The sequence below is a fragment of the Panulirus ornatus genome, chromosome 6 (genome assembly GCF_036320965.1).
Source record: "Panulirus ornatus isolate Po-2019 chromosome 6, ASM3632096v1, whole genome shotgun sequence".
NCBI classification, from domain to species: Eukaryota; Metazoa; Arthropoda; class Malacostraca; order Decapoda; family Palinuridae; genus Panulirus; species Panulirus ornatus.
In genome coordinates this window covers 45,713,931-45,728,029 of record NC_092229.1, presented here as the reverse complement: position 1 = coordinate 45,728,029, position 14,099 = coordinate 45,713,931, and the positions used below count along the sequence as shown (strand labels likewise).

Below are 14,099 nucleotides of genomic sequence, written 5' to 3'. Positions count from 1 at the left end.
CTTACTTTACCTTGCTTGACCTTGTGTTAATTACCTTATCTTATCTTGCCTTACTTTACCTTACCTTATCTTGCCTTGCCTTACTTTACCTTGCTTTACCTTGTGTTGATTACCTTGGCTTACCTTACCTTGCCTTACTTTACCTTACATCAACTTACTTTACCTTGTGCCTTACCTTACCTTGCCTTACTTTACCTTACATCAACTTACTTTACCTTGTGCCTTACCTTACCTTGCCGCACTTTACTTCATCTTACCTTACTTTGCCTGACTTTACCTTACCTTACCTTACTTTAATTTGTGTTAATTACCATGCTTTACTTCTTTTTTTTTTTACTTTACATTACCTACCTACCTTTCCTTCTTTGCCTACCCTCTCCTTACTCCTCCTATACACACCACCTTACTTCATTATTTTTTTTTTCCATTTTTCCATTTTATTGCTTGATGACTCGTTCTTTTTTCATAAGCTCTCCCCCTTCATCGACGACAGCGGTAACGGGGACACCAGAAGGCTAAAATGCAGCAGCGAGGGAGAGTCGGTGATAGCTTAAGAACAACTTCTGTGGGGAATTATATTTTCTTGTCAAGTTAAAACAAAACAAAAAAAAAAAGGAAACCCACAACCCAGTCGTGTGGGCCACTCATGCCTCCTGTAAACTCACGTAAACTCTCGTGTACACTCACGTAAACTCTCATGTACCGTTCCTTAACTCCTGACCTTGTCTGTCCAGGAAGGAGTGTGTCATACCTTTGGGATTCGTGTGTCTTCTTGGTACAATCATGTCATCACCCTGATGTAGTATTTCCTAAGCTTCTCATCTTCCTTCATCACACCAGAATATTTCCCGATACTTCTCACGCCCATTTGCCTCGTATATCCCTCACCTCACACTGCCAGAATTCGAGGACTTCCCTCCCTTTTTAAATGTTGCTGTACATCATGAATTTTCCTGTCCCATTTCCTGTGGATCTTTTCCCCTTTCTTCCGTTTTCTGGGCATCGCCTTTTCCTGTCTTCCGTTTTCTGTACATCATAGATTTTCCTGTCCCATTTCCTGTGGATCTTTTCCCCTTTCTTCCGTGTTCTGTGCATCTCTTTTTTCCTGTCTTCCGTTTTCTGTGCACCTCTTTTTCCTGTCTTCCATGTTCTGTGCATCTCTTTTTCCTGTCTTCCGTTTTCTGTACATCATGAATTTTCCTGTTCCGTTTCCTGTGGATCTTTTTCCCTTTCTTCCGTGTTCTGTGCATCTCTATTTCCTGTCTTCCGTTTTCTGTGCACCTCTTTCTCCTGTCTTCCGTTTTCTGTGCACCTCTTTCTCCTGTCTTCCGTTTTCTGTGCACCTCTTTTTCCTGTCTTCCGTGTTCTGTGCACCTCTTTTTTCCTGTCGCCCGTTTTCTGTGCTTGGTTTTTTTTTCTGCATATCGTTTTCTTGTGCGAGTTTTCATTCTGTTTTCTGTTGGTAAGATGTGTGTGTGTGTGTGTGTGTGTGTGTGTGTGTGTGTGTGTGTGTGTGTGTTGGGTCAGGGATAGAAGACGGTGGGCAGGAATAGGAGAGTTAGATAGTGGGATAGGGGCTGAAGGGTTAAAAGGATTCGGGTTGAGAGGATGAAAGGCAGAAGGATAGAAGGATAGGAGGAGGAGGGGATAGATGAATGGGGATGAAGGGAGATGAAACGATGGGGTTAAAGAGATAGATGGATAGGAGATGAAGGGATAAATGAATGGGGATGAAAGGATGAAACGATGAGGTTGAAGGGGTAGATGGATGGGGGATAAAAGGATAGATGAACGGGTATGAAATGATGAAATGGTGGAATTGAAGGGATAGATGGATAGGGGATGAAAGGATGAAACGATGAGGTTGAAGGGATAGATGGATAGGAAATGAAGGGATATGTGAATGGGGATGAAAGGATGAGACGATGAGGTTGAAGGGGTAGATGGATGGGAGATGAAGGGATAGATGAATGGGGATGAAAGGATGAAACGATGAGGTTGAAGGGGTAAATGGATAGGAGATGAAAGGATAGATTAACGGGTATGGAGGGATGATACAATGGGGTTGAAGTGATAGAGGGATGGGAGATGAAGGGATAGATGAATGGGGATGAAAGGATGAAACGATGAGGTTGAAGGGGTAGATGGATGGGAGATGAAGGGATAGATGAATGGGGATGAAAGGATGAAACGATGAGGTTGAAGGGGTAGATGGATGGGAGATGAAGGGATAGATGAATGGGGATGAAAGGATGAAACGATGAGGTTGAAGGGGTAGATGGATGGGAGATGAAGGGATAGATGAATGGGGATGAAAGGATGAAACGATGAGGTTGAAGGGGTAGATGGATGGGAGATGAAGGGATAGATGAATGGGGATGAAAGGATGAAACGATGAGGTTGAAGGGGTAGATGGATGGGAGATGAAGGGATAGATGAATGGGGATGAAAGGATGAAACGATGAGGTTGAAGGGGTAGATGGATGGGAGATGAAGGGATAGATGAATGGGGATGAAAGGATGAAACGATGAGGTTGAAGGGGTAGATGGATGGGAGATGAAGGGATAGATGAATGGGGATGAAAGGATGAAACGATGAGGTTGAAGGGGTAGATGGATGGGAGATGAAGGGATAGATGAATGGGGATGAAAGGATGAAACGATGAGGTTGAAGGGGTAGATGGATGGGAGATGAAGGGATAGATGAATGGGGATGAAAGGATGAAACGATGAGGTTGAAGGGGTAGATGGATGGGAGATGAAGGGATAGATGAATGGGGATGAAAGGATGAAACGATGAGGTTGAAGGGGTAGATGGATGGGAGATGAAGGGATAGATGAATGGGGATGAAAGGATGAAACGATGAGGTTGAAGGGGTAGATGGATGGGAGATGAAGGGATAGATGAATGGGGATGAAAGGATGAAACGATGAGGTTGAAGGGGTAGATGGATGGGAGATGAAGGGATAGATGAATGGGGATGAAAGGATGAAACGATGAGGTTGAAGGGGTAGATGGATGGGAGATGAAGGGATAGATGAATGGGGATGAAAGGATGAAACGATGAGGTTGAAGGGGTAGATGGATGGGAGATGAAGGGATAGATGAATGGGGATGAAAGGATGAAACGATGAGGTTGAAGGGGTAGATGGATGGGAGATGAAGGGATAGATGAATGGGGATGAAAGGATGAAACGATGAGGTTGAAGGGGTAGATGGATGGGAGATGAAGGGATAGATGAATGGGGATGAAAGGATGAAACGATGAGGTTGAAGGGGTAGATGGATGGGAGATGAAGGGATAGATGAATGGGGATGAAAGGATGAAACGATGAGGTTGAAGGGGTAGATGGATGGGAGATGAAGGGATAGATGAATGGGGATGAAAGGATGAAACGATGAGGTTGAAGGGGTAGATGGATGGGAGATGAAGGGATAGATGAATGGGGATGAAAGGATGAAACGATGAGGTTGAAGGGGTAGATGGATGGGAGATGAAGGGATAGATGAATGGGGATGAAAGGATGAAACGATGAGGTTGAAGGGGTAGATGGATGGGAGATGAAGGGATAGATGAATGGGGATGAAAGGATGAAACGATGAGGTTGAAGGGGTAGATGGATGGGAGATGAAGGGATAGATGAATGGGGATGAAAGGATGAAACGATGAGGTTGAAGGGGTAGATGGATGGGAGATGAAGGGATAGATGAATGGGGATGAAAGGATGAAACGATGAGGTTGAAGGGGTAGATGGATGGGAGATGAAGGGATAGATGAATGGGGATGAAAGGATGAAACGATGAGGTTGAAGGGGTAGATGGATGGGAGATGAAGGGATAGATGAATGGGGATGAAAGGATGAAACGATGAGGTTGAAGGGGTAGATGGATGGGAGATGAAGGGATAGATGAATGGGGATGAAAGGATGAAACGATGAGGTTGAAGGGGTAGATGGATGGGAGATGAAGGGATAGATGAATGGGGATGAAAGGATGAAACGATGAGGTTGAAGGGGTAGATGGATGGGAGATGAAGGGATAGATGAATGGGGATGAAAGGATGAAACGATGAGGTTGAAGGGGTAGATGGATGGGAGATGAAGGGATAGATGAATGGGGATGAAAGGATGAAACGATGAGGTTGAAGGGGTAGATGGATGGGAGATGAAGGGATAGATGAATGGGGATGAAAGGATGAAACGATGAGGTTGAAGGGGTAGATGGATGGGAGATGAAGGGATAGATGAATGGGGATGAAAGGATGAAACGATGAGGTTGAAGGGGTAGATGGATGGGAGATGAAGGGATAGATGAATGGGGATGAAAGGATGAAACGATGAGGTTGAAGGGGTAGATGGATGGGAGATGAAGGGATAGATGAATGGGGATGAAAGGATGAAACGATGAGGTTGAAGGGGTAGATGGATGGGAGATGAAGGGATAGATGAATGGGGATGAAAGGATGAAACGATGAGGTTGAAGGGGTAGATGGATGGGAGATGAAGGGATAGATGAATGGGGATGAAAGGATGAAACGATGAGGTTGAAGGGGTAGATGGATGGGAGATGAAGGGATAGATGAATGGGGATGAAAGGATGAAACGATGAGGTTGAAGGGGTAGATGGATGGGAGATGAAGGGATAGATGAATGGGGATGAAAGGATGAAACGATGAGGTTGAAGGGGTAGATGGATGGGAGATGAAGGGATAGATGAATGGGGATGAAAGGATGAAACGATGAGGTTGAAGGGGTAGATGGATGGGAGATGAAGGGATAGATGAATGGGGATGAAAGGATGAAACGATGAGGTTGAAGGGGTAGATGGATGGGAGATGAAGGGATAGATGAATGGGGATGAAAGGATGAAACGATGAGGTTGAAGGGGTAGATGGATGGGAGATGAAGGGATAGATGAATGGGGATGAAAGGATGAAACGATGAGGTTGAAGGGGTAGATGGATGGGAGATGAAGGGATAGATGAATGGGGATGAAAGGATGAAACGATGAGGTTGAAGGGGTAGATGGATGGGAGATGAAGGGATAGATGAATGGGGATGAAAGGATGAAACGATGAGGTTGAAGGGGTAGATGGATGGGAGATGAAGGGATAGATGAATGGGGATGAAAGGATGAAACGATGAGGTTGAAGGGGTAGATGGATGGGAGATGAAGGGATAGATGAATGGGGATGAAAGGATGAAACGATGAGGTTGAAGGGGTAGATGGATGGGAGATGAAGGGATAGATGAATGGGGATGAAAGGATGAAACGATGAGGTTGAAGGGGTAGATGGATGGGAGATGAAGGGATAGATGAATGGGGATGAAAGGATGAAACGATGAGGTTGAAGGGGTAGATGGATGGGAGATGAAGGGATAGATGAATGGGGATGAAAGGATGAAACGATGAGGTTGAAGGGGTAGATGGATGGGAGATGAAGGGATAGATGAATGGGGATGAAAGGATGAAACGATGAGGTTGAAGGGGTAGATGGATGGGAGATGAAGGGATAGATGAATGGGGATGAAAGGATGAAACGATGAGGTTGAAGGGGTAGATGGATGGGAGATGAAGGGATAGATGAATGGGGATGAAAGGATGAAACGATGAGGTTGAAGGGGTAGATGGATGGGAGATGAAGGGATAGATGAATGGGGATGAAAGGATGAAACGATGAGGTTGAAGGGGTAGATGGATGGGAGATGAAGGGATAGATGAATGGGGATGAAAGGATGAAACGATGAGGTTGAAGGGGTAGATGGATGGGAGATGAAGGGATAGATGAATGGGGATGAAAGGATGAAACGATGAGGTTGAAGGGGTAGATGGATGGGAGATGAAGGGATAGATGAATGGGGATGAAAGGATGAAACGATGAGGTTGAAGGGGTAGATGGATGGGAGATGAAGGGATAGATGAATGGGGATGAAAGGATGAAACGATGAGGTTGAAGGGGTAGATGGATGGGAGATGAAGGGATAGATGAATGGGGATGAAAGGATGAAACGATGAGGTTGAAGGGGTAGATGATGGAGGACAGTACATGGGAAAGCCTGATAACAGAAGACCTGATGGTCTATGATGAGGTTATCTGCTAGAGGACAGTACATGGGAAAGCCGGATAATACAAGACCTGATGGTCTATGACGAGGTTTTCTGCTGGAGGACAGTAGCATTACCATAAGTTCTCATTGTGTAATAGTAAAGTTTTGTAGGGCTTAGTATAATGCTACAACATCACAGGTATTAACCTAATATTATATAATCATTAAACCTACATCATAAGACACCAGTGACACCACACACGCACCGAACACACTTACTCGAACCTCACTTTTATTTCCTTCCCACACATTTTCTTGCCGTCTTCTGTCTGCACGACCGTGTTTGAATATAATCATGATTAAAGAGTCCAGTTAACTTACGACCCCCTTAGTCTCCGGCATCACGGGGTGCTAAGAACCTCCAGAATTTCCGCCTGACTCTACTGCCAATGAGAGGGAGGGCTCACACAGTAGCAGTCCCCTCCCCTGCCAAGACGTCTCTCCCTCTCTCTCTCTTATAGACCTGCCACTTTTTCTATTCAGCAGAGCAACATTCACGGTCTCTCTAGTAATCTCTCTCTTCGGGTGAACGCCATCTGTCTCGTGCCTCTCCTGATATCTTACTTCTCAGTGAGACACAGAACGCCATCTGTCTCGTACCTCTCCTGATATTTCTCTGTGAGGCACAGAACGCCATCTGTCTCGTACCTCTCCTGATATTTCTCTGTGAGGCACAGAACGCCATCTGTCTCGTACTTCTAAAATCTCTGAGACACAGTTGTCCCGTGACATTCTCGCTCGTCTCTTTTTCATTCGCAAGTATGATCTCCACTCTCGAATTCCCGTTCAAAAAGTGGGTGTCTGTGCTTACTCCAGCATCAGCGCACCTGTTGCACGTCACGAGGACCTGAAGTCCCCAAACTTTGATATTATTTGGCTCAAGTTCTCCCCCCCAACTGCCATACTTTCCTTCTGTTTCTGAAGCTCATTCAGGCAAGGCATTTATCACTTCCCGTAGTCACTGCGAGTACGTTGTTGGTGAGGCAAAGCGTTCCATTGTTCAGAGGAAGGACGATAAACTCTCCTCGTCCTCCACTGAGAGGTCTTAGTGGTCTTTAGCTAAGGGCATCGCTAACGACTTCTGTCGCTCTACCTTTCCTTCACTTTTCCGTCCCGACGGCACTATAACTGTCTCTGGCGTAGAGCGAGCACCTCTCCTTGGTTCCCGTTTCTCCTCTAACTCCACCTTGGATGACTCTAACATTCCTTCATCACCCCCTGATGCTCCTCTTACTAAATCCTATGCCTCTTCCCTTAATCTCTTTTCGAACTGTCCGAAAAGCGCTTCTTTCTCTCTCTCTCTCTCTCTCTCTCTCTCTCTCTCTCTCTCTCTCTCTCTCTCTCTCTCTCTCTCTCTCTCTCTCTCTCTCGACACAAGCAAGGATTATGGTTCTGTTCCGGCGTAGGGCAAGGGGGTCAAGTTTATAAGTTAGCCTGGGACAGCTTATAAGTCGGACCGCTTTCGACTCAGCTCTGTCAAGTAAGGATGCAGAGCTAGAACCACCCCAGATGTGAGAGCAGTACTCCATACAAGGACGGATCACTCTTTCTTATAAACGGAGCAACTGCTCGTTAAAAAAGGAATTTCGACATGTAAACAGGACTCCCATTTCCTTTGGGTTACTTAGGGTTTAGCTCCAGAGAGCTGGCTGCTTGTGTACCCCCACTGGTAGCTAGACCACGCAATACTCGGCAAGCTTCTGCGGCACATGATTACTATGTGGCGATCGGCGACTCAAGGGTGGGCCGTTTTGATAACTGTTTCTTTCCGTAGAGGTCGAAGCTTTGGAAATCTCTACATTCTCATGTCTTTCCCAGTAACTATGGACTGGCACATTTTAAAAGACAGGCTCTTCGATACCTAAGAAATTCGTAAATAGTTTCGAGTCTTCTTTTTCCTTTTTCATTAACTTCTGTATATTCTAAATAAGGCCCAGCCTTGATGTGGAGTTCTGTCCGGGACTGGAGCCTTCAACGCTGAAAAGAAGAAGCAGTTAACCCTCGCATTCGTGAGCGATGACCCTAACATCCCAGTCCATTAACCCCAACATCCCAGGCCATTAACCTAAATATCCCAGGCCATGAACCCAAACATCCCAGGCCATTAACCCCAACATCCCAGGCCATTAACCCCAACATCCCACTCCATTAACCCCAACATCCCAGACCATTAACCTAAATATCCCAGGCCATGAACCCAAACATCCCAGGCCATTAACCTAAATATCCCAGGCCGTGAACCCAAACATCCCAGGCCATGAACCCAAACGTCCCATGCCATTAACCCAAACGTCCCAGGCCATTAACCCCAACATCCCAGGCCATTAACCCAAACATCCCAGGCCATAAACCCAAACGTCCCAGGCCATTAACCCCTACATCCCAGGCCATTAACCCCAAACGTCCCAGGCCGTGAACCCAAACATCCCAGGCCATTAACCCAAACATCCCAGGCCATTAACCCAAACGTCCCAGGCCATTAACCCAAACATCCCGGGCCATTAACCCAAACAGGCCGGGTCACTGACCGCAATATTCGGTGCTATTAACCGTGCGCTACACGTTGCAAGCGTCCATTCCTGTCTAAACAGTGACTGAAGTTATGGTGATCTTCCGTAAGTGTTCAGTGGTCCATACTGGCCTTGCCTCACCATGAGGAGCATGACACGTGCATCACACGTCCACACGACTGAACACGTGCTCTCCCAGCCATGTGTCTCTCGGTGCACGTGTTCCTGACACACGCACACACACACACACACACACACACACACACACACACACGAAATACTTCTTACTTACTTTTCCCCACGAGTTTCTCTATCTTCCCCTCACCCGATACCTCAGCTTCCCCTCACCACACACTCCAGCCTCCCCTCACCACGCATCCCCCAGCCTCCCCCACCATGCATACCCCAGTCTTCCCTCACAACGTACCCCCCCAGCTTCCCCTCACCACGCACTCCCCAGCTTCCCCTCACCACGCACCCCCCAGCTTCCCCTCACCACGCACCCCTCACTCTCCCCTCATCACACGCCGTAGTCTCCCATCACCACACATCTCTGTTTCACAGTGGAAGACACTACAGCCCAGCACCACTGAGATGGAATGGGAAGGGGGGGTCTTAGAAAGCATTGAAATATCTAGAGATGACAGAGATAAAATACTAAACCATCTTGACTCATATGAGGCTCATACTCCTGATGAAATGTCTCGATATGAGGTTAAAGCTTAGTGCTGAAACGCTCGACCCACTGGATACAGTGTCGAGGGAATGGAAAAAGGGGCAAACGTTACACCTTTCTGTTGGAAGGGAGAGACCCCCTTCCCATCGAGCGTAATCTCTCTTGTACTGGAAAAGATGATCAGAAAGCAATTGGATGGCTTCCATCAGGGGTTGAATCTGCTTCAGTGAGAAACAACACAGTTTCAAGGGAAAGAGGATTATGCCCCCGACCAATCCCTCGATATCCACGAGAGAGTGAACTCTCTCTCTCTCTCTCTCTCTCTCTCTCTCTCTCTCTCTCTCTCTGAGACCAAAGAGAAGTTTGGGTGGATTATTTGTGTCTGGTCTGCCGGGATGTTTTGGATACTGTACGATACAGGAGGCTGGTGAAGAAGAGGGATCACCAGGCAACAAGAGGAGAAGCCTCTCTCGACGGAGAGAAGGTTATCTTCGTAGCAGGAAACAAAGGACGTAATGTTAAGGGAGCCTCCTCTAGCTGGGTTGAGGTCACCAGTGGCGTCCCCACAGGGATATGTCCTAGGACCGCTTTTCTTCTTGATCCATGTAAAGATCCGGCCGGAATTGAACTCCTGCCTCAGGTAAGTTTGCGGATGATACCGGGGTCATGAAGGAAGTAAACAAGCTCAGAGGACTGAACCAGGGTATGTGAAGCGTCTGGGGTAAACATGGAAAGGTCTGTGGGGCCTGGATGTGGATAGGAAGCTGTGGTTTCGGTACATTACACATGACAACTGAAGAATGGATGTTATTTGATTCTAAAGGTTGTGTAACTTCTAGGAAAACAATGGGATTAGGTGGAAAAAAATCGTTGGTGTTGTTGAACGAGTGACCCAGAATATTCAACTGCTCGACCAGTTTCCCCGGGATTGGCTGAGGTAATGACACAGCTGGTAGTGTGTGTGTTGCAGCAACAGAGGGTCACAACGACCAAGGTGATGCCCGTCCGTCACAGAGAGTAGCTCGACTTGGGAGCGCCACGGTCCATGTCTGGGAGCTCGCCGTTCTCTCGGTGTGTTGGACGCCAGGAGCCAGCCACGTCGTCAGGAAGGTGAAGGCTGTTTTTCTCCCAGGTCTCGAGGGATCCTAATCCAGTCCTTACGGGGTCTACAGGCGCCCTTGTACTCTCTCTCTCTCTCTCTCTCTCTCTCTCTCTCTCTCTCTCTCTCTCTCTCTCTCTCTCTCTCTCTCTCTCTCTCTTGCTGGGTAATGACTTTCCTATTTCCCATTTTTTTTTTTCAAGTCAGTATCTCCGGTCGAGAGCGGAAATCCTCTTGGCGGTCAGGCAGGTGAAAAATATAGATAGACTGAAATGATGAAGAGGAAGAGAGTTCGTCCAGGACGAGGCCTCTCGTTCTGTTGTTGTTGTTGATGTTGTTTTCCCCTTTCGTGTTTATCGGCAATTCACAGCCGAGGTGGAGGTAAAGATGAACCGATCCACACCAGCCATCCGCCTTGCTTTACTGGTAGCGGCATCCAGCGCACGAGGCGCCTCTTACTCACTCCCCTCACGTATGGGGGCAATTGCCTCACCGTCAGCTGGGCGGGAGATGATGGGAAGAATCCCTCACTTGAGGCCAAGTTTATAACCTCAACATCCTCCTCCTCCTCCTCCTTCTTCCCTCGACGGTGGCAGAGAGGCATAACGACCATGTTCAGCTTGGGTGTGATGGCTGAGGCGCAGGGTGGAGGGTGGAGTTGAGATGAGCGTTACGCGCAGGCTAGCGTGGCGAAGGGACGACCCCCCAGATACGTACACACATGTGACGCATCGAGGCGAAGGGCGTCGTGTGGAGCTGCAGAGGAGGACCAGAGGTACGGTGACCCCCTGGCCTTTGACCTGACCCCCTCGCAACAAGACCAGGTCGTCATACCTTAGTGTCCCGCGACCACATCCTCGGGCTAATGCGCCCGCCCCGCCCCGACCGTCTCGATCCACATGGAATATGTATCAGGATCGCTCTCTGGTCTGGCCGGCGTCCGTGACCTCAGCACCTGAGCCCCGAAGGTAGCCACCTGTGGTCCACACACCCACCCAGGACGCTGCCCTATTCCCAGCTATGGAAAGGGAACCCCACTCCTCCCTGTAGAGCCATCTGTATGCCGGTCGCAGCCTGACCCCCGCCCACCTCTCTCTCTCTCTCTCTCTCTCTCTCTCTCTCTCTCTCTCTCTCTCTCTCTCTCTCTCTCTCTCTCTCTTTGAGTAATGGCGTCCGCGGTGGGAGGCGCTTGTCCAATACGCTCTTACTCTGTTGATTCTCCCCGAGCGAGAGGGTGAGGGGGACCTGAGCGACGTGGGGGCCCACCATATGCCGACTCCCAGCCCGGCATGGTCCTCCTCCTCCTCCTCCTCCTCCTCCTCGTCCTCCTTCTCCTCCTCCTCCTCCTTCTCCTCCTCCTCCGAGCCTGATGGTCGAGGGACATCTGTGGACATTTCACCCCACCTCTCGCTGCTCGGGTTCCACGTCAAGGATAAAGTACTCCTGGTTCCTACTTGTCCATCGAGTATTTGAGGTCTCGAAGACATGCTCATACCAGGTCGTGTGTTCTCTCGTGAGTGTCTCGCTGGTGAGAGACGACGAAGGGCCTCGCGAAGTAGGTCCACCCGGCCGAGACGCGTGAGTATACCACAGGAGGAGGAAGGGGAGGTCGTCCATGTTATTCATTCCTGTCGACTTGTGTTCTTCAGTTCTTGTGTGGCCATTGCCGAGACTGGAGTAGGGTTGGGTGACTGTATGCTCCCCAGTCTGTGTTTGGTGGTCCGGGAGGATCCTATTGGGGAGTAGGGCTGGGTGACTGTATGCTCCCAGTCTGTGTTTGGTGGTCCGGGAGGATCCTATTGGGGAGGAGGGCTGGGTGACTGTATGCTCCCAGTCTGTGTCTCGTGGTCCTGGACGACACTGGGGAGTAGGACTGGATGACTATACGGTCCCCAGTCTCTGTTTGGTGGTCTGGGAGAACACTGGGTGGGTGACCATATACTCCCCATTTGTATATGGAGAAAGGTAATATAACTTTTAATGAGATTAGAGAAAAAAAACTCATGAATATATAATTTAAGAGAGAATTTATTCAATCAAAAACAGCGCATTAGATGTGCCATGTAGCAGTTTGTTTGTGAATAGTTTACAAGATGTATTGTAAATAAATACGCTGGAAGTCAAAAGGCAAAGAGAAATTCTTCAAATAAAACTTTGCTAGTTACGTTTTCTTTTCAGGGTAAACTGTGTAATATTGGTGGTACGTGAGGTGGGGGGGACACCCTCCTCTCCACGCCTTAGTTAAGGCCGCTTGGCTGACGACGAAATTAACTTCTAAAATGTATTACCCTGTCAGGCTGTGTGTGTGTGTGTGTGTGTGTGTGTGTGTGTGTGTGCTACGGGGGGAAGGGGGGCAGGATATTGCTGCTGAAAAACCTGAGAGCCTTAAAAAAAAAAGAAAAAGGCTGGGGTAACCTTGGGAAGACTTTGGAGGGGTTGGAAAAGGCTTGGAAATGTAAAAGTCTGGGGGAAAGTTGGCTCGCTAGCTCTGGGGGCCCCAGTTAAGTGAATTAGTTTAGCTTATGTGCCTTAACTCGGGCGCTCTTGTTTTTCACTTCTTCGTTCATTTCCCGGGCTCCGCGACCTGTGTGTGTGTGTGTGTGTGTGTGTGTGTGGGGTTTGAGGGTCGGTTGCTAGGTAGAAAAGGAGGGAGGGAAGGGAGTTCAGACGTCATCATCATCATCATCATCTCTCTCTCTCTAATCTCTCTCTCTCTCTCTCTCTCTCTCTCTCTCTCTCTCTCTCTCTCTCTCTCTCTCTCTCTCTCTCTCTCTCGTCAGCGCTTCAGTGGCTGTCGAAGTTCCACTCCTGTGGCTCCGGTTTCTCTCTCTCTCTCTCTCTCTCTCTCTCTCTCTCTCTCTCTCTCTCTCTCTCTCTCTCTCTCTCTCTCTCTCTCTCTGTGCCTCACTCAGCCCCCCCCCCCCCACACACACACACACACACACACACACACACACACACACACACCCGCGCGGGCAGCTGGCGTACGGCCCCACAAGCGTACACCATCGCTCCACCACACCACGTAAACCCACTCACCCACCCCCGTCCAACACGTTAACTCACGCGAGCCTCGCCCAACCTCGTAACTCTGTGTCGTAGCGAGTGAAATGTCGCGCGCTCCAAGCCTTGCCCTGTGGCAGGACCTCGTCGTAATGACCGTACGTCACGTCTTCCCCGTAATCACCATGCCCTGTTGTTAGTACCTCGTTATGAACGCGCTAACAGTGATGGGGTTGTAGTCATAATAAACCCATGATTAGTACCCTTATTAAAAGGTGTTGAGACCAAATGACAATTACCTTCAGTGCTACAGTGTTGTAAAGTTAACGCTACTATAATTTTAGAGGTTTTTTTTTTTAAGTGTCTGCTTAAAACGTCGGTAGGTTTAATAAGAGAAAGAGCGTAAGTGCGAGAGTGTGTGTTCTGCGTCTGCGAGAGACGTTAAGTCATATATGATTGTCTGAAAGGAGGAGAAATATTCCTTTTTCTTTCCTTCAAACTATTCCTATAATTATATATATACTCTGTAGTTGGCGAGGAATTATATACTGGATGATGTGTCAGTTATATTTTTTTTCATTATTCATCTTTCATTTTCTATATTTACATTGCTATGCTTAGAATTGCTGACAGATTTCTTTTTCTGTTTTAGACCCAAGATAGAAATGTCTTTCAGGTACGTTTTCTTTCACGTATATTTCCC

At 47.9% G+C, this 14,099-nt stretch overlaps 1 protein-coding gene across 1 annotated transcript in view; it reads left to right on the top strand.

The window, feature by feature from the left end:
* The window catches only part of LOC139749182 (potassium voltage-gated channel subfamily KQT member 1-like), a 953,229-nt gene that overhangs the window by 318,120 nt on the left and 621,010 nt on the right, over positions 1–14,099 (top strand).